The following is a 20,887-nucleotide window of genomic DNA, read 5'->3' as shown; positions in this document are numbered from 1 at the left end:
ATTTTGGGAAAATAGCTTTTGACTAGACAAATACTATCTGCCTGATCAAATGACTTTCACTCATTTATTTGTGTTCAAATACCTACCATTTCCGAGGCCTTAAGCAAATAGCATTTGCCTGAACGCTTCCTAGGAAAATGAAAATTAATTTTACAAAGCAGAAATACGCGCGATGTAGTGAGAAAGTCCGAGTACCCTTCATTGTCAGCATGTACTTTGCAACGCAAAGTGAAATTCTACATGGATTAATTCTACATGGATTAATTCTACATGGATTAATTCTACATGGATTTTCTCACAGCAAAATGTAATGCAGTATTTTTATTTTTTTTTTATCTGAGAAAATTATAAAACCACATCACACGGAACACCTTGCTTCGTATCGAAGCATTACATGCGAACGATAGAGGACGGAATCCAAAAGGTGTAAAATCGAATCAAATTTTTGTTATAATTAACAAGGTTAATAGTGAGTACGTTCCAATTTCCATTTCGAAAAATGTCATCAATATAAACATGGTCAATCGCAATAACAATTTGATTTGGGTTTCCGACACTAAATCAAACGTATATTTCTATAAAAATGTGTGCATAACGCGAAACAGAAAAAATTCTTAAAAAATTTTAAAATTTTTATTAAAATCAAGTATAATTATTTATTGTACAAGGCTTGATTACGAAACTCCTACTTTAATCCTAATTTTTTTTCGACAATTACATCGTTGAACAGCCAGCAGAAAGATTGCTAAATCTCGCAAAATCTCACTCTGAATGTTGCCTCACACTTTCTCGTCATCATTTATCCGAGTAGGTGTCTCGAAACTCGTCAAGCTTAAGTTACTCGAGAAGTAGTAACACGCACCTGTGAATTAAAACGAATGATCGAATCTTTAACTTGAGCAATCTATTATTGGAATAAAGATCGATATATATTGAACTCGAACGTCTCGAACGCGACTCGAGCGTACTCTCGTCGAATATATCGTAACATAACCCGTCTTGTCTCCTGTTTTTCCCAGTCGCGAGCCACAACGAGAGCGCAAATAAGTCGATCGTTTACGTAAGGGCGCCCACGCGACACAACGATACGTTAGGTAGCGTAACACGCACGATGCGTAATACGGGGCTAGCCTAACAAGCTGAGCTAGGCGAGGCAGTGTGATGTGGCGTGGTGAGGCGAGGCGAGACAAAGCACGAACATGAATCGTGACGACGCGCGACGCGACGCATGTGTCCGCGGCGCTGCGTGTGTAGTTGCAGTGTATATATGGTAAAGAGCAAACGATACGGTTAGGCCGCTACAAGCCGCTAAGCTAGACTCGAATCTTTCTAGGAATTTCAATTCGATCATCAATCACTGTCGATCATTGTAAAATCCTAATGACGTCAGTGTCATCCATAAATACGAAGAAATTTCCCGAAGGAGATCCTCGGGAGATGACTCGCGTGCGATGAGAGAGAAAGAGGAAAGGAGATAGATAGATAGATAAAAAGATAGAGAGAGAGAGAGAGAGAAGCGCGTTTCCCGCGTTAAACGAACGCTCGTTCGAGCCAATCAAAGCTCTAGCTGTCTGACGTTCGGGTCAAAGAATTGGTTTGATCGGAGAGATGCGCGATATTACAATGTCACTTAATCAGCAATCGACCAAGTACGCGTTCAATTTTTTCGTATGATTATTCACGCGACATTGTTTATACATCTCGAATGACAAAGTAAACTCGAGTCACGTTTCAAGAGTGAAAAGTTAAGTTTCAAAAGTTGCTATTTCGAATTTGCCTCAAGAAAGAGATGCTCTGTAATATTTTAGATTATTGAAAAGGATAAAACTTCGTTTTTTTTTTCTTTATCAGATTTTATCCGGTGATGCAGACGCAATTATAGAGATTATAATATATGCTTGAACAATTGAAGATTCGTTCGTTACGATCTCCATAGCAAAAATGCTGACATAGCAACATTAAGGTGACATTTTTTGTTATGGGGAGAATACACCTTCGACGAAGACTTGTGAGCCGGAGCTCAAAATGGATTTTTGTTTAATAAAAACAAAACAGCTTTATCAAAATGATCATAAATAATACGACATGATATACATTGCACACATAAAAATTAAGAGAATGACTTACTCGTATGATTTCGAAATAAAAATCTCCCGACACTATATTTGTATGAAAGAGAATAAAAATCGATTATATCGATTGATAAAAATTACTTTCTATCTCAAGGTTGTGATATGGTTGCAGTCATCAAGATAAGAAATTTAAAAATATTATAATATATCTTCTCTATATGTTTAAGATATTATTTGATTTGTAAATCATCTTGAAGAAATGTCGAGAATATCGATTATCTAAAATTTGACAATAATAGTTGCAGCTTGCAACACAGTATGTATACAGTGTTCGCTGCAATTTTCCGATGAAATTTTACGCGTGGAATTCAACGAAAGAATTTTTCTGTCAAAAAGGTCTCTCGTCCCTTTCGAGAAGGTCACTCAGGCAAATGATTTAACGCGATAGAAGAAACCGTATGTTACTGCCAAGTATGCGTCGTCTACAAATATCTACCGCGTAGCCAGACGATTTTCCGAGAAGTCGGGAAGAACTACTTGGCGTTTTTGGTTTTCTTGGCACACTTCGGAACAGTCACCAAGGCATGAGGTCTACGTTGCGCAACAGAAGTAACGACGGACGAGTGTGAAATCTGTTCTGCAAATCGTTCTCTCTATTCGCGCGAATCAAATATGTATATCGCTTGCTATTAAAAAAGGAAGATAGGATATCTTTAACAATCTTGACTCTGAACTCTCAGAGCTTCTAGACTCTAAATAATTGGTTTACCTATATAAAGAGATCGAGATGTATGAAGATTGTATGGAAATTTCATAGAACGCTCGACAGATGACTAGACGAGTGAATCGTGGGCGAACGTTCATGGAACGTTCGCTGAATCAGGTCGAGTTCAATTATTGACTATCAGCTCTCTCATAAACGATATATTTCAAAGAATATTAAAAAGCTCGCGGCGCTGAGACTGGCCGATTTCCAAATAAATAATAATTGCGCGATAGCCACGAATTGCAAATAAAGTTGGAAAAGAGGTACTTACTACGGTTCATCTCTTCTTGCCATCATGATTTTTCTAGGGGAAAACTCCCTATCTTTCTCAGGATAGGATTTAAAAAGTCGGGAGAACTATAAAACGCGCGAGGCTCCGTGTGCCATGCTCTGTTCGTTCGCAACAGCCGCAACGCAATCCACATTAGATCGACGAGGTTAATGTTGGTAAGTAAATTTGAATTCAGAGCTAGGCGTAAAAAGAGTCAGGTCGATTCGTAAGGAACAATAAATAGATGAGGGCGAGCGCGAGCCACGCGTACAGGCTTCGTCGCGCGTGCGCGTGGTTCGCACAGTAGACAGCGCGACGCCGCTGTTTATTTTCGCCGTTGAGCACGCGCGACGAAGCGCGACAAAACGCGCGACCAACATGGCTTGCCTCTCCCCCCTACCCCTACGAATGAACGTTTCCGATTGCGCACGTGTTTTTTGCCGTGCCAATTTCTTCATTTGACACGTTGTGTCCGTTGAATCGGCCGGCGGCCCATTCCACCTCACGTTCAAACCGATGGCGAGATCGTCTGTCCGTCTCTGTCAGTCACGGTATGCGTCATAACAGTCCCGCGCCTTATTTCCCATATACATTTGTGAACGTTACACAATAGTCTCGTGCGTCTTAGAACGAAACGCTGCTGACTGTTGAGTTAAATCTTGGCTTTCTTTCGCAGAATTTCTGTCGCATGTATTCATCGGTAGTTTCTTTTTTCGGTTAATGTGATAATGTTAATCGTTCAATTGTCACTTAGTCACACAAAACATCCAATTCTCTCTCGTCATTAACATTTCTCTATCAACTTGATAAAAACCTTTTTTATATAAGACATTAGAAAAAGTGATGTCAAAACGATAATCGATTAAACTCAAGTATCCTCTACATATCGCTAGTATTGTTACCCTTGCACTACTTAAACGTAGCTATAATCGATATACCGTTCATTTAATTATATATTTCACGACGTTTCGTGCCGATTGTCATTGTGTTCTAGTACATTTTGGTTTGCACAATGTCACCGAAGAGCAGGTAAAAGAAAAACACAAACGACACATGGCACCAGTCTTATTCGACACAAGAAACAAAGAATGAAAGATGCGAGGCAATCCGAAAGATGTAAACGCATCCGCGCGAAGATGGCTCTTATTTCCGGTGGATATATGGCGCGGTCTGAATCCACTAACAATAAGTATTGTATGAGAATTTACGCGTATTTACTCAGCCAGAATCAAAAACGCCGCAACGCGGCGCCTTCGTGATTAAGAGCGATATGAAGACGGAGACGAAGACAACGAGAGCGTCAGGCGTCGACGTCGGCGTCGCCGTCGCCGTCGCCGTCAGCGTCGGCAGTACAGCAACGATGATTACGACGACCAAGACGACAACTGTTTTTAAAGACCTTTTTCCCTTCACTTGGCGATGAGAGCAATAACGTTCTTCTTACGCGCACACACACAGATGCCAGTCCTAAAGTTGTCGACGCGTATCGTCTTCGCACTGTTAGATTTCTCATCGGATTTCCTTTACATTTATTTGTCCCTTTGCAGGTGATACGTGCGTTGAAAATAATATATTTGATTCCGGATCTCTCTCTCTCTCTCTCTTTTTCTCTCTCTTGTAAATCTCATACTATTTTCAAGTATCACAGTGCCTGAAGATTAGCGATCGTAACGATCCAAAGAAATGTTGATCGAAATAGATACCCGTAACGTGATTCTGTAACTGTTAACGGAGGAAAAGGATAAAAAAGGGAAACTATATTCAAGTATTTGCCACTTGCCAGCAAAATAGGAGAAAACGACTTTAAATTTAATCAAGTGACATATAAGAAAGGGCAGTCGTAGTAACGAGTATCGAGAGTATTACCGGACATTTAATCAGTCGAAACCAGCGAGAACAGTAAGGATTATATTATATTTACGGATGCAATAGAGGACAAAAGTTCTGGGTACGATGAATACGGTTAAGTACTTAATTGTTAAATCATTGGATCAACGCTAGAATATAGATAATATCAATCAACATAATCCAACTATAAGATTATGACTATGAGCAATCGAGATACGGTAAGGCTAAAAAGGAAACAGGTGAAAGAGACCTTTTGCCATTCGTCATTGATATGAACGTGAAAGAATCAGGAAGAGTCGAAATAAACGGCAACAATTTTGGCAGAAAACAAGCAAGGAATCAAAGCTGACAATGAGTTAAGATAGATGCTAAAAGGAAAAAGACGAGATAAGTAAGGAGAATTTGGAGGGTTTCATAGGTATTTTGGCAATTTGACACCAAATTCGCTATAGATTGAAAATCGCGATTTAAGACCTTGGTAGCCTGAGGTGGCCGATCAGAGAGGACTTAAAAAATATGTCATCAACGTACATAAACAGCTTAGAAGTTAGAGGGATAGATACAAATATAGCAGAAAAGAGAATGCAAGAGAATAAAGGCTCAAGGGTAAAGCTCTGACAATGAGACACACCTGATAGAACGGTACAGAGGAAGACAGCGGGGGGGGGGGAGGAAAAGATATAATAGAAAAAGAAGTATATATTAAGACTCTCTAGGAACGATTGATAAAGAAGAAGGAAATGCATTAAGAAGAGAGCCAAGGAAAATTTTGTGATTATTATATTCTTTGCGCACCGTTTACCCGCGCGCTTCACTCGTACTCGCCGCTTTACTTTTTCTGTTATATTGATCTTTTCACGAGTCTCACCTTCTTGTATTGAAAATTATGTTGTAGTAACGAAGAGCTTGGCAAGAAGTAATTCATAATTAATTGTGTCGAATTCTTTTGAGAAATCAAGAGCAATCAAAGATGTTAAGGAATCGATGTCAAGACAGCTTAGCTCGATATCAAATATAAGTAGCAACTCTGTCGTGATGCTATGTATGCTGTAAAAATAAATTGATAATCTAGAATAATATTAGCATTCCTAAAAAAAGCACTCTGTCTAACTCTAAAGCAAATCTACTTTAGTAATTTGGAGAGGAACGAAGGCATGGAGAGATAGGGCAGCATTATTGATCGTGATTGTATTATTAATATAGATATAGAATATTGACGTTGATCCAAATTTTTTAATTCTCAAGCATCAGTATTACTGTGTGATAAAAATTTGCGAGCGATAATAATTGTGTGAAAATATTGATTTATACATGCCAAGATTACTGATTTAATATTACTAATTAGTATTATTAACGAAGTAAAATCCCTATTAAGGTTTTACCAAACGTTTACAATTAGTTTTACATTTCTCTCGCAAATTTTTTTAATTTTATGTTGCAACCTTTTGACAACTTTTCATCGAGCAACTACGTCGTCGTGTTTTGTGAAGACAAGTTCCACCAAGCACCTACATGTATATCGTATATCGGTAACAAGGAGTAAACTCTCAACGGAGCCGTAGTGTCCCGCTCGTCTGTATGAAATTTATGTGCGGGGCGGTATAAGAGCAACGAGAAAACAAGATACGCGCGAGATGCCTATCGTGCGAGTTAGTCTAAATCCGTTACGATGAATCAACGGTGCAAACTGAGTCGGAGCTCGGAGCCACAGCACCGTAACATGCGTACAAGGACGCGTCTAGACACACAAATCGCCCGTGGCACGGCAGACAGTCATCGCTACCGACGCGACGCTGCCGCAAAGCCTCTTTTTCCAACATCGTCGTTTGTTCCTGTCGAATTACGACGTCCTGTATAACGACGAAGCTTCACCAGCCTTTTCGCCGGTATTTGCACAATGAAGCGATACAGTGACTCGCACCGTTCTCTCTCTCTCTCTCTCTCTCTCTCTCTCTCTCTCTCTCTCTCTTCTTTTTCTCTCCTAATTATATTGCGCTCCGCGATGAGTCTTCCCCTTGTTTTCCTGCTAACAAAGTTTTACAAAAGCATGACCGAATTTCTTTGCAGCTTTTCCCAACGTATAATATGCGTTACGTTGCTTATAAAACTTTTCGCGACAACTGATAAATGTTTAAGACCTGTTTAATGTTATATTAATTCTTGGTAAATAAAGAGAGAATCGCGCAAAAATAGATTTAGATAGACACTAAAGAAGATGGTTCTCCTGACATCAGTTATGTACGTGTATCGTCCTAATGTCACGTATGACTTTATGAATTAATAGAATGCTTTATTTCATAAATGAATTTACGAAGTAACAATAGATGGTCAAAACTTGACATAAATCTCTAATACAATTCTCTCTATCTTTCCTTCTCGCTCCCTACCTCCCTACCTCCTCCCCGTCTCTCGTGCGCGCTTTATTTAACATACACAGGTATTGTTTCCTCGCACACTAACAAAGATAAACAATATCCGCTTTAACAAGCCACTTCTATCAAACGTAAATCGCCTAAATGAACGTGGAATTTGTTTATCGTGCTCGTTTAATCATGACCGCAGGCATGAGAAGACAGCAAACACTAATCTAATGGATTGTATGTCGTTAATAGGGTACCAATAACATCGAATTATCGTTTTATTTTTTCCATGGACGATCCATGAACTAGGGCTTCGTACAACTTACTTTAACACGTGTGACACTCTACATATAAGTTAGAGACGTCATCAAAATAAAAATTTACTACGCATAGTTATTTACGTATTCAAAAGATAATCGGAAAATAAATTTTAATAAATTATTAAAGCTATCACTTAAAACAAGATACTAATCGACATTGTATTTTGTTGCGCGCTTTTTCTTTCTTAGGAAAGAAAAAGCGCGCAACAATATATATATATATATATATATATATATATATATATATATATATATATGCACACAAATAAGCACACGAACACGCACACACACTCGCACACGGGCACTTTGACAAATTTGAAATGTACAATACCTTTGGCAGTGAATGTAATACCTTTGGCAGTGAATGAAATTCAATTGAATCATCCTGATACGTTCATTTTGCCATCTGATTATTCAACCAATTAAGTGTCAACGAAGCATGTCGAATAGCAAGGTGAGATTCAATCTTTCTCTACCATGGGATCTTAATAATTAGTTTGATTGTACGCTTAAGGTGGCCTTAAATGATCGAAACGTCCATGTGAGAATTTAATAAATTTGTACTTGTGATTTGAAAAGAAGAAATATTTGCGCACTGATTATCACGTAATGACTCTCAGTAGCTCTTTTATTACTTTTTATAATATTTGACAATTTCAAGAATTTTAACATTACATTTGAAAAAAATCAATTGTTACGTCAAGCGAATATTGTTATGTGACCGTTATTAAAATGGTACACGAATGCCATGGAAACTCATAAATGCCTCGTACCCTCAGATACTTGGTGCATTACGTCTCAGAGTAAAAGATTTCAGAATAAAAGATTTTTTAAGACTTCAAAAAATTGCTCTATTCTACAATCGATCAAAATTTATCGTACGACAAATATAATATCGGCCTTAACTGTAAACAACGTGCCCAAATCTATTACTGATAATTCTGTTAATGATAATTCTGTTAATGATAATTCTGTTAATGATTTTAATAAGGAGAGTAAACGCGTAGACTGTCTGCCGCCGTATGCCAGTTCACCGCGTGACACCATTACGACAACCGTTATTATTAGTGATCGATGAATCTTGTTTTAGGATTGAACAAAAATCAATTTCTTGTAGATAAAAAATTGGAACATCTGCGTAATTATGTGTATCTACTTTTTATTACTTTTACCATAACTTGCATTTATTGTCGCGTTTTTATCTCTACTTGTCAAAGTTATCAGCCTTGAACGTAAAAAACGTATGTAGAAACGTATGTAGTTAAAGGGGTATTCCTATGTGACGCCCCGTTTTCAAGACGATTTTTAAGAATTAATTTTAAGTAAATAGTTAGTCCTACAGATTTAATGTTTTATGCTTACATTTATTCATCTTTAAGGAAGCATCTCAATTTTTTTTTTAAAGCTTTTTATTAAAAATTATGGCAAATATTAATTATTGAAGAAAATACAATTTTACAGTTTTCCTTTATCGAACGCCACGATTGCTATCGTTCTGGTCATTTAAATTGCATAAATTTTTTTTATTTTGTTCCTAATGAATGTGGCTATGCCGTCAATTAAAAGAAATTAATTTGAAAAACAATTGACAAAATAGCGGCACTTAAAGTGTAATAGTCTTTTTACTATAAAATTCTAACATTTCGCAGTCCGAAAAAATTGTAATTTTAAAGATATCAAAAAGATCGTGGTTCACACCATAGCCACATATGTGCACTACATTTGTGTAAAATTTTAAATCAATCGGTCGAGTAGTTTTTGAGAAATCATGGCGTCCGATTTGAAAAATGTCGTTTTGAGAAAAACGCGTTTAAAGTTTTGCAAGCACTTTTGAGGTGAATAATGAATAATTTCAGTAAGTTACCATTAGTCAGCTATGTCAGAGCCGTACAAGAGACCTTTCTCAACTTCAAAATATTTATATTGATCGGTTTTCTTTTGTCTCTTAACAATTTTTGTCTCCTTTGCTTCATATGATGCCTACTGTTCTGGACGTTTGATGCGCTCATTGTCTGTGATATCGACGAAGATTTTGGCATTTTGCCCGATTTTTAATCCCATTATACTCATTATTTGCAAAACTGAATAAAAACCTTTATTAAAAATGTAAACGTGTAAAAACGGTTGCAATTTGCATCGTTTTTTTCTCGCAGTGTAAATGTTTCGCTGCAAATGTCCAAATTAACGAATTTAAACTTTTATTATTGTTTTGCATATATGAAAACACTAAAAAAACACATAAACACTAATAACTCTAATAACTCTACTTGACACGCATGCATCCGCCGTATGGAAATCTCGGTCGGCGCGCCATATGGAGGATGCATCCTTTAAACCTTTATAACTTTGTCAATTTAATAAATTTTGTCTTAATATTTTAGGGACACATTTTGAGATTTCAAGCTATAAAAATATCTAAAAAAAATTTTTTTTTAATTTTTTTGAACCGTCACATAGGAATACCTTCTTAAATATAAGTAAACATCGGTTTTATCGTATAAAATAAACTAGCAAAATAATTATAGTCAAGGCAAAGAATCAATGCACTTGTTAAATTATTGTACTGCTTTCATTTAACCCAACAATTAAAATTGCAAAAACACTGCAGAAAATTTTATTAGAAATCTTACAAAGCTTTATTACATTCTTAGAATATCATATGAATAGTATTAAAAATTAAAATAATATTTCGAGAATATTATTCCAAAAACATTTTTTTAATATTATAATAATATTGTATTAATATTACATACCCGCTTTATATAATATTCGTGATATATTATTCAATATCCGTGGAATATATTATAAAAATATTTTATGAATATTATTTTGTGTGTGTGTGAATTGACGTATCATTTCGTGGAAACTCGCAAAATATTGAGAGTTCTGGCTTCATTTACAATCGTTCTTAAAAACCGGTCGAGCGGTCGGCTGATAAGAGAAAAGTCATCTTAAAAAATTAGGTGATTGGATAAATTTGGTACTAAAAAATTCTTTTTTTTTATATCATTTAAACATAATTGCTAAGTTAAGTGCATGTTGCGTTGTCCTTTCTTGAAAAGTGTGTTTTTATTTCATTTTCAAGAATCAATAAAAATTTAACATATGTATAAATAAAATTTTACAATATACATACAATATACAATATACGGTATATACATATTAGGAGTACAAATTGAAAACCGCCATTTTTTGTCAAAATTTGAGGATTGATTGTTGAAAAATGGTTACATACTTATTCTTGAAAGTATTGTCCATCGCTGGCCACTACTTTCTCCCACCTTTCGGGCAGCATACGAATCCCGCGTCGAAAAAATTGCTCGTCTTTTGCGGCGATCCACGAATCGACCCAGTTTTTGGCCTCTTCGTAATAATCGAAGTGCTACTCAGCCAGGCCATGCGCCATTGATCGGAACAAGTGGTAATCTGAAGGGGCGATGTCAGGAGAATACGGCGGATAAGGTAAGACATCCCATTTCAATGTTTCCAGATAGGTTTTAACGACCTGAGCAACATGTGGCCGAGTGTTGTCGTGCAGCAACATCACTTTTTCGTGTCTTTGCTCGTATTGTGGCCGTTTTTCCTGCAATGCTCGGCTCAAACGCATTAGTTGTGTTCGGTAGCGAGCTCCTGTGATGGTTTCACCCGGTTGCAACAGCTCATAATAAATCACGCCGAGCTGGTCCCACCAAATACACAGCATGAGCTTCGAGCCATGGATGTTTGGCTTGGCCGTCGATGTTGATGCATGGCCGCGGTAGCCCCACGATTTTTTTCGCTTTGGATTATCATAATGGATCCACTTTTCATCGCCGGTTACAATACGATGCAGAAAACCCTTCCGTTTTTGCCGTTGGAGCAGCTGTTCGCACGCGAAAAAACGCCGTTCGACGTCTCTCGGCTTTAATTCATATGGCACCCAGTGTCCATGCTTTTGGATCATTTCTATGGTTTTCAAACGATGTGAAATAGCTTGTTGAGTCACGCCCAATGAATCTGCAAGCTCCTGTTGCGTTTGAGATGAATCTTCATTCAGTAATGTTTCCAATTGTGCGTCTTCAAACTTTTTAACTTGTCCGGGACGCTCCTTGTCTTCTACGCCGAAATCATCACTTTTGAAGCGTTGGAATCATTCTCGACACGTTCTTTCACTAATGGAAGCCTCACCATAAGTTTTTACATTCGACGCGCCTCAGCCGCAGATTTTTTCGAATTGAAGGCAAAAAGCAAAACTTCCCGCAAATGACGCTTATTGGGGTACAAATTTTGACATTTTCGATCACAAAAAAATATATAACGCCGATAAAAATTCACAACTGCAATGATTAGGAATTGTTGCCAGATGCCCAACCTTACATTTAAAATTTTTGATCTAACGTTTGGCGCCAGCATTTACCGCTGGCGCCATCTACTGGAAAACGGCGGTTTTCAATTTGTACTCCTAATATAATTCTATAATTTTATTTAAAAAATGAGACAAAAAATCTTAGATTTACAAGTACTTTTAAAAGTTTAAAATTTAAGTGCTCATGATACTCCGGTTTCCTTTATATTTAAATCTTTGATTTAAATAGATACTACATAAATTATATTTTGTTCTATATGATAATTTGAATTAAATTATGAAAAAGACACAAATTATGAAACATATGTGTATTATATGCACACATATGTAAACAATTAAAGTTACGTACCATTTCTATACACCATGCTAAAATCCATGCTGAATGAATATTATCTTGTGTGAGTTTATCATTAGGTACCAACAACTTATAGGCATACATGAATTATTCCAAGCTACGACTTTTCTTTTCTTTACATCTAACATCTGTATAAAAAATACATTAATCTACATTTACTCTTTTAAATTTACAATTTATCAACATTTATCACAATTATTTTATGTTATATTCTATTATTATAGATGTTACATATGTTACTAAGATACTCCACGTCTTTTTTCTATTGTGTGTCCACAAAATTTTATTTCATTTATACTCTTATTTATTTATACGCTTGTTTTTTAGATATATCAGGCGTAAAATATTTCTTTAATAATTTACTTTTACAAATTTACACATTATCAGCGTAAATAAAATCTCATTTTAAATTTTTATAAAATGTACAATGTACTTTTCATAAAGCTTTAAATTGTTCATCGTTTATTAAGAGATTTTATATTACATTATTTTGTATTATGTCTAATTATTTTGATGTTTGTTTTAGAAATTTGTTTTAGAAAAGATTGATCAATCCATCGAACAAATTTGTATCATTTTTCACATTTTTTACATTGGTTATTGTAGGGTATTTTAATCAGTAAAAACATACTTTTTTCACCCATTTAGTAACATCTGGAACATTTAAAACCTCAACCACATTTCAGAGATGCTAGCGATGTTCAAGAGGAAAAAAAGGGGGAAAAAAGAATTTTTTTTATACGAAGAAACCTTTTTAACACAAAAAGTGTCAAAAAAAAACGATAAATAAAATACATGGTTATATCGTTTAATTGAATTTAATACACAAACAAAATTAAAAACAACTTAAACACGTATTTATTTCTATGAGAAGGAAAATCTTCATATATAACTTATTTTTTGGTATCACATTTAGTACAAAGAAAGTTTTTGCTTAAAATACCTTAAGAATAAGTACAATCTAATGTATATTTCATGTACTAGACACGAAAATTTAATACACATTCTAGAATACAGTTCTTTGGTGTCATACTTCATCTCAAAAAACAAAATAAAATTTAATGAATTATATTTTAACAAAATAAAATATCTCTTACTATATAAGTATTACGAAAATAATCAATTACGTTTTCACTGGGCAGAATTATCATTATTAGTTACAGTATCATTCTCAACTTAAGCCTTCTTAAAAAAAAACTAGTTATAAAAGTAGTTTTACACGTCTCTAATTTTTTTGTATAGTGGCTCAACCTGAGAATTATCTAAATTTCATTGCTTGAGCCCCTTCAAGTATTCCGTGAGAAATTTGTGATTTTTGAAAGTCTTATTTCTTTAGAGCACTTTTAAGCCTATTACCAGGTGTATGCATAAGTTTTTTCCGGTTTTTTGGTAAAAAAAAACACACAATTTTCAAGAGAAAGTAATTTTTTTTATTCAAAATATTGGCCATCGGCTTTTACACATTTCGCCCATCTTTCAGGTAATTTATGAATACCATGCCAGCAAAACTGCTTGTCTTTTGCGGCATACCATTTGTCGAACCATTTTCCAACTTCCTCGAAATTGCTGAAGTGCTGCTTTGCGAGCGCGTGCCCCATTGATGCGAAGAGGTGATAGTCAGATGGTGCCAGGTCTGGGGAGCACGGCGGGTGCGGAAGGATGTCCCATCCAAGAGATTTTAAGGTGTTTTTCACTGGTTTTGCTGTGTGAGACGGCGCATTGTCGTGTAACAAAATCATTTTGCCATGTCTTCTGGCCCATTCCGGTCGTCTTTCGATTAATGCGTGGTTTAAATTAATCATTTGTTGGCGATAGTGTACGTATTAACGGTTTTGCCGGGCTTCAAGAGTTCATAATACACAATACCGCTCTGGTCCCACCAGACACAGAGCATGGTCTTCTTGCCGAAGCGATTTGGCCTTGGTGTTGATGGACCGGCTTCGCCAGGTAAAAGCTACGATTTTTTCCGCTTCGGGTTTTCAAAATAAATCCATTTTTCGTCACCCGTCACAATTCAATACAAAAATGATTTCCTTTCGTGGCGTTGAAGCAGCATTTCACAAGTGATTTTGCGATTTTCCATTTGACGTTCATTCAAATTGTGTGAGACCCATTTACCGAGTTTATTGATCTTTTCCATTGCTCGTAAACGTCTGTTAATTGTTTCTTGTGATACATGTAATGCTTCTGCTAATTGCCGTTGAGTTTGAATTGGGTCATCATCCAATAATTCCTGCAATTGCTCATCTTCGCATTTTTGTGGTCTACCAGAGCATTCACTGTCTTTCACATTGAAATCACCACTTTTAAATTGTCGAAACCATGTTTCACATGTTCTAATCGATGGAGCGTGTTCACCATATGTTTCTACTAGCAAACAATGACTTTTAACAGCCTTTTTTTTTTAATTAAATAAAAAAAGCAATGCATGCCGCAAATGTTGTTTTTCAAACACAAAACTCGACGTGATTACTGAACAACAAAACAAAGACGCTAATTTTTGGCGGACTCAACTTGTGTGTGTTTGTAGTTCTATGTCAGACAAACAAAATGACGTATGTGTCAAATTAATACGCTGCGTACTTTTTGCTGGCACCATCTCTTAGTAAAACCGGAAAAAACTTATGCATACACCTGGTAATTCCCTCTTCGAGTAGTTTTTCTCTTTTTTTTTGGTACGATGAGAAAAATGCTCATGGCACACCAGGCTGACTAGACCTGGTAGTGTTGGACTCGAGTCAGAACGGTGCAATCCCAGCCACCAGCGACCGGGTTCGTTCCCCCCGCCTACCAACTAAAAACCTCAACGAGCCACCTCGCCCCAGAGAAGGAAGGCCCCGGCCAGCAATACGCCATTCCTTCGGAAGCCTTCTCCCAGGATCGGAGCGTGAGCCTCCCGACGCGCCAGTTCGTCAAGTTAGGAGAAGACGTGCCAGGGTGGCGAGCCGAGATCAGCTGCCACCTGTACACCCCGAGGTAGCGCCGTGCAAGCACCGCACGCCCCTCCGCGCTTCTTTAAAGCAGGAGGCGAGCGCCGAACTTACTTGTTCCGCGCCGACTCCCCGCCCAAGGTCCAGAGATCCCGAGGAATCATTCAGACTTATCTCCTATCCACGAGTGCCCGACCCGCCGGATGAGCGGAGACCCGGACTCATCGGGCGGCCAGGGTCCTCGTCTCCTGAGCATCCCCGTGTGCAGAGACAGCCGGAAACGAGGCCCAGGATCGCAGGGTCTCCACCCGCGCCAAGCGCCTCTCCAGCTCCTCCACCGTCGCCGCCAGTCGCTTCAACGTCCCCAACACTCGCTCCTCGAAAGGAGAAGAGCCGGAAGCAGAAGCGGCCGCCGAGGACGGCGGGGCGGAGGAGACCTGCTTCTTGTCGACTGCTGCGGAACAGCAGCGGACGAGGAGGGCCCACTTTGTAACATGAGAGCGCGTTTGGCTACCCCCAGTTGTCCCCGTAATTCGGCGACCTTGGCCAGGAGAGAGCGAACCTCCTCCTCTCAAGCCGCGGCCGTCGTTTCCTCCTCCCCATCATCCCGGCTGAAACGGCCCATGGCGCCAGCGTCATGAGCGCCTCTCGGGCGAGATGATTGTTTAACTTAATGCGTCCCGACAGTTTGCCCGACAGTGGGCAACCTGTGGACGCCTTGTTCCGCGCTCCCTCCACCTCCCGGAGTCACCCATTGGCCAATCCGGCCAGATCGGTGGTTGTACTCCGGGAGATCACCCCCAGTTGACGATCGATGTAACGCCGCTGGTCCGGCGTGAATAGGGTCGGGGGGATCCTGATACGCTGCCGAGGCCGCGCATCACTCACCCCCGTTTCCTCTCCCTCCGACTCCGAGCTCCGGATGACGTTGGCTCGGAGCTGGCGGGCCCTGAACTGCTCCAGGGGAACTCCGTGGAGCCGGTCTTCCGTGTCCGCCCCGTCGGACAATGGGAAGGGAAACCTAAGGGTCCACTCCTGTCCAAGCGGGGTCGGCCACAGGCGCGCCTATCTCTAACGTCAGCCGGGAGGTCCGATCCGTCTCCCGGAACATCCGAAATCACGGCCCTCCGGCTTATCCAAATCGATGACCGGCTCCAGGGGGTTTCCGGTCACCTCTTCCTCCTCTTCCCGCCGATCAACCTCCATGAGCTCGGCCTGGGGCTGGAAAAAACCCCTTTTTTTTGTTTACGGAGAGGAAATGCGTTACCGCATACCCTAGGCCCCGAGGGAGGCCTGGTGGTTATGTGAGGCTCTCCCCCGCCGGCAACGTGCCGGCGAGGGCCTACCCATTAAAACCTCTCCAGGTGTCCTGCCCTGGTTTATGACTGGAGGGCTCCGAGAACGCGTGCAACATACTTCCGGAGCCCCCGGACCCGGTCGGCCTGGGCCGACTCGGCGCGCTTGGTGCGCCCTAACCATGGGCGCACCTGGCAGGGCTTTTGGGCCTAATCTGCCCTAGGTCGGGGAAGGAACACCATCCACCCCCGCCTCTTCCCCTGGTGTTTTGGGGGTAAGGCCCGGGGTATCCAGCCCCCGCCGTAACCCCGGGCCTCTTTGCGCTGCACTGACGGCGGCGCGGCCCTCCTTCCTACCCTGGGAGGGAGAGAGAAAATCCTTCTTTCTCCCCCCACCCCGGCGAGGCAGTGGGAGGAGCGACTCCGTGTTATACCGCAGGGTCGTTTCCCCCAGACCGTCAGGTCCGCCTCGCCGGGTTCACAGGTGTGAGGGGCTCTTCTCCCGCGGCTGCGTGTCTTGAACGCGGGGCCGGCAGCCGCAAGGGAGAGGGATCGCCTCCTCTCCACGTAAGCGTTGTTGCTCCCCTCCTCCTCAATTGTGGGGAGGGTGGGAGCGACCGCGGCTGATCTATTGGCCCCTCGCCGCCTTTTAGCAGACGGGCTGCGAGAGCCCGGGGGGCGGGGGCAGGCCTTCTTCTTCGAGGCGGCCGGGGAGGGAGCCAAGGTGGGTCATGGCCTCCGTCTCCGCCGCCCCTGTCTTCATTGTCTTCGCCGGGGGGCATTCGTCCCGCCGGCCTCTTTTCTCTTGCTGTTTTGGCCTTTTCTTTTTGCCGCATTACTTGCTCGCAGAAGGAAACCGCGACCCAACCTCTCTCTTTGCTAACCATCTAGCTAATGATGGCCCGCAGGGAGAGGTCGTCGCCAATTTCTTCTCTCAGGACTCCGCGCAGTTCCTCCCACGCTGGATAGTCTTTCAGCGTGTGCTGCGCGGAGTCCCTATCCGCGTCGCAGTGATGGAACTGCGTCGTCGGCTCCTTCCTTATCCTGCACAGGTACTCACCGAAGCAGCCATGCCCGGTGAGCACCTGTGTCGTTCAGTAGAACAAGCCGCCCCAAGGGCGGCCCACACATTTGTCCAAGTGGGGTAGGACGGCTTCCAAGATCCGAGATCCTGCCGCCGGCGGGTCGTTGGCGAGGCTCTCTCGCCAAGCTCTCATGGCCCGCCGGCGTGCCCTCTCCCGTAGTAGCGTGGCAACCCTGGGGGTAACCACTCCCCCCTGTAGGCGAACGGCCTTCGCTCTGGCATATGACCATGCCAGAGCATCGGCCGTGAATTCCGCCGGGGGGAGCCCCGCCAGTACCATGGTTGCCGCGCTAGGGGCGATGCGGTACGCGCGCACTATCCTTCGCGCCGGGCCCGGTTAATGCCGGACGTACTCCCCTTTCTGTCCTTTTTTGAGGGCAGAAAGTCCCCCAGCGTAAACGGGGGTTTCCCAATATTATGGCCCATGTCCTGGGGGACCTGGGGGTCGGTCGAACTGAAGAGTTCGAGCCCCCCCGGCCCCTGTGCTGGGTCCCCTCCTATATATGGTGGCGTCCCTCCCCTCCGCGGGGGAGACGTCATCTTTAAGGTCCGGGAGGGATGAAGAATTCCTCATTCCTCCCGGGCCATCCCGCGAGCGAGAGCTCGCCTCTGCATCACACTTCAAGAGGGTGATCTTCGGCACTTTTTGAGTATTGGAATTAGACATGATGAAAAGTATCTCACTCCCCGTGACGGCTGCATCGACCGGTGTATCTTCCACTCCGCCCCAATACAAGTATTGAGGAGGAGTGCCCCGGGTACTCTCAGGGGGTCGGCTTATGACGCGGGCACCGGGACTGATTATCCGATGCGCAGGCCTCCAGCCCCTTACACACCCATACGGAGGAGCCATCAAGGGCTCACCCCGTATGGGCTTTCAGGGGTCCCCTGCCTCCGACAGCGGGGGCACCGTTACGGGTGGCGCCACCCGGAGGGCCCCATGGACGGATCGGGTAACGGAAACGGCTCCCCTTCCGCACCCTAACCGCCGTGGCGACCAGCACGTCCGCCCAAGGTAACACAATCCCCTGGGGGAACCAAGACTCCGGCCCGGCACCCGCTTCGGAAGGGACGCCGTTGCGGGATGCCAAGCCAGCCAGCACCGCCCCGGGCCCAGCCAATACTTCCAAGCGGGCCCAGGGCCAGTCCAGCCCGTGACCTCGGAGAGAATTTCCCGCGAGGAACGCGCTGGACCGTCCTCCACCGCTCCGACCCTGCCCCGGAATAATTCCGGGCGGCCCGGAGACGGCCCAGCCCGCTGGGTCCGGTAAACCGGGGTCCCAGCAGCCCGTCACGTCTAGTTGAGAGCGGCGAGGAGCTTCGTTCCGGGACGAGTCCCTTCACAAAAATTCCTCGCCGCTTCCGCACGCGCCCTTGGCCCTGCCTCGGAAAAGTTCGAGCGGCCCAAGGGCCGTCCCGACCCGATGCACCGGGGAGAGTTTCTCACGATGCATGCGCCGGGACATCCCCCGCCGCTCCGATCCTGCCTTGGAATACATCCAGGCGGCCCGGAGACGGTCCAGCCCGGCGGGTTCGGTAACACCGAGGTCCCGCCAGCCCGTCCCACCCTTCGAGGAGCCAGCTCTTCCCGTGCCAGAACGCGAGCCGTGAAAACGACACCGTTCCCAGACACGGGAATCACCAACCCCTCCATCTCTTCTCGCCCGAAGGCGACTCGAAGAAGAGGAAGCCCCCTCACCACGACAAGGTAAGTCACCATCGAGGGGGGGGGCTGGGAAAAAACCCTGCTGTCTCGCACGAGGCGAGTCGCTAAGGTCCTTCCCGCCCGAGCCTCCCACATAGACGCGGATCGGCGTCGTCTCCCCGCGTATCTGCAGTGGCGCCATCGCCTCGAAAAAGCGGGTCCCTGAAGACTCGGTCGCGCTACTGTCCTGCCAACTGCCGCCCGACTTGCGACAGCCGTCGATTAGCAGGATTGTGTCCCTCTCACCGGTCAGGGCAGAGGCCTCGACCTCGAGAGCCGGCTCAACTTTGCCCTTCTCGCTAAGGGAGACATTCCCCCCATTACATGAAGAAGAGGAAATCTCCTCCGCCGATTCGACGCCGATAAGGCTCCACGAGCCGGAACTGGAGGAGCCACAATAGGGCATTGTTACCCTTCCCAAATGGCGATACGAAAACATGCGCTGATAGTCTTTGGACCTTGAGTCTACCCAACAAATCGGGAAAGACTTTCGGCCCATCCGCCTAGCACGCGGACGAAAACAAACATTAACTTCCACACTAGCCCGATAGCTGGCGGAGCGTGTGGGCACCTCGCGTGGCCGCCCGTCGTAAGATAACAACTAGGGGGGACCCGGGACACTAGTCCCCCCTTGCCGGCCCTGGGGTATCCGACCCCGCCTGCGCGGTAAGTCGTCACTGCCGTTGTCCATAGAAATCCATAAGTGGGGTATTATTTAACGAGGAAAACCCCACCCTCGCTCCAAGGGATACTACAAGCCGGTGTTCGGGGACCACCGGCCCAAGGCGCCTCTACTGGACAACACATACATCGCGCACACCGATCAGGGAAAACATAGAACAAAACCTAGGTGCACGCGGTTAAGCGCACACCCGGGATGACCCACGATCGACGCGCGCCAGACAATGGACTGCGGCCGGGCGGCCGGGACCCCCGATCCCAACAGGCACCCGGAACGATCCCCCGAATCGAGGCCTCGGCAAGAGCCAACACCCCCCACGAAAATGCCCCCGCGTTAACGAGGAACATCTCCGAGAGGAAAAGCCAGTCGTACCTGTTGATCCTAGGCCCAAAGGCCCGGTGTCGATGCACCCGGGCTAGCCGGAGACATCAACAATGAGTCAACGCGCGGGATTTTAGCCACGAAGCAGAGAGTAATCCCAGGATTAGGCAGGGAGAAGGCGACCCAATCCCCCGCCGCGACGAACATTGTACACTAGACATAAAACACACCACCATGGCGTCTGAGGCGCGATACGCGACATCTCAGACGCCGCCACCTGGATTTTTTATAGAGGTTGACTCCTCGCGACCCGGGCGGTGAAGCCAATATCGTAATATGTTATCCGCGTATTATCGTGAATGCTGAATAAAATATCGGGCCGTTCGACCAAAGCTCGTTGCTTGGGCGTCAACCTGTCGGTCGATCGCGTTTTTCAATCCCTGTCTGTTTGTTTTCGCTTTCAATTTATATGTATATCAATATTTAAGAATGCGAACATAATAGTCGTCCGGGACATCCGTGACGCACGTGTG

The 20,887-nt window shown here is 43.4% G+C and overlaps 1 long non-coding RNA gene across 1 annotated transcript; it reads right to left on the bottom strand.

Annotated features, from left to right (window-relative positions):
* Nucleotides 1-619: 619 nt before the first annotated feature.
* On the bottom strand, nt 620-4,696 carry LOC113004087. The gene is made up of 2 exons (XR_003268831.2): nt 3,110-4,696; nt 620-862 (listed from the first exon to the last, which is right to left on the bottom strand). It is a non-coding gene; the product is annotated as an uncharacterized LOC113004087 (long non-coding RNA).
* Nucleotides 4,697-20,887: the final 16,191 nt, after the last annotated feature.

The sequence above is a fragment of the Solenopsis invicta genome, chromosome 11 (genome assembly GCF_016802725.1).
Source record: "Solenopsis invicta isolate M01_SB chromosome 11, UNIL_Sinv_3.0, whole genome shotgun sequence".
NCBI classification, from domain to species: domain Eukaryota; kingdom Metazoa; phylum Arthropoda; class Insecta; order Hymenoptera; family Formicidae; genus Solenopsis; species Solenopsis invicta.
Note: the sequence above shows the minus strand (reverse complement) of the source record. Positions and strands in the feature narration are given on the sequence as shown.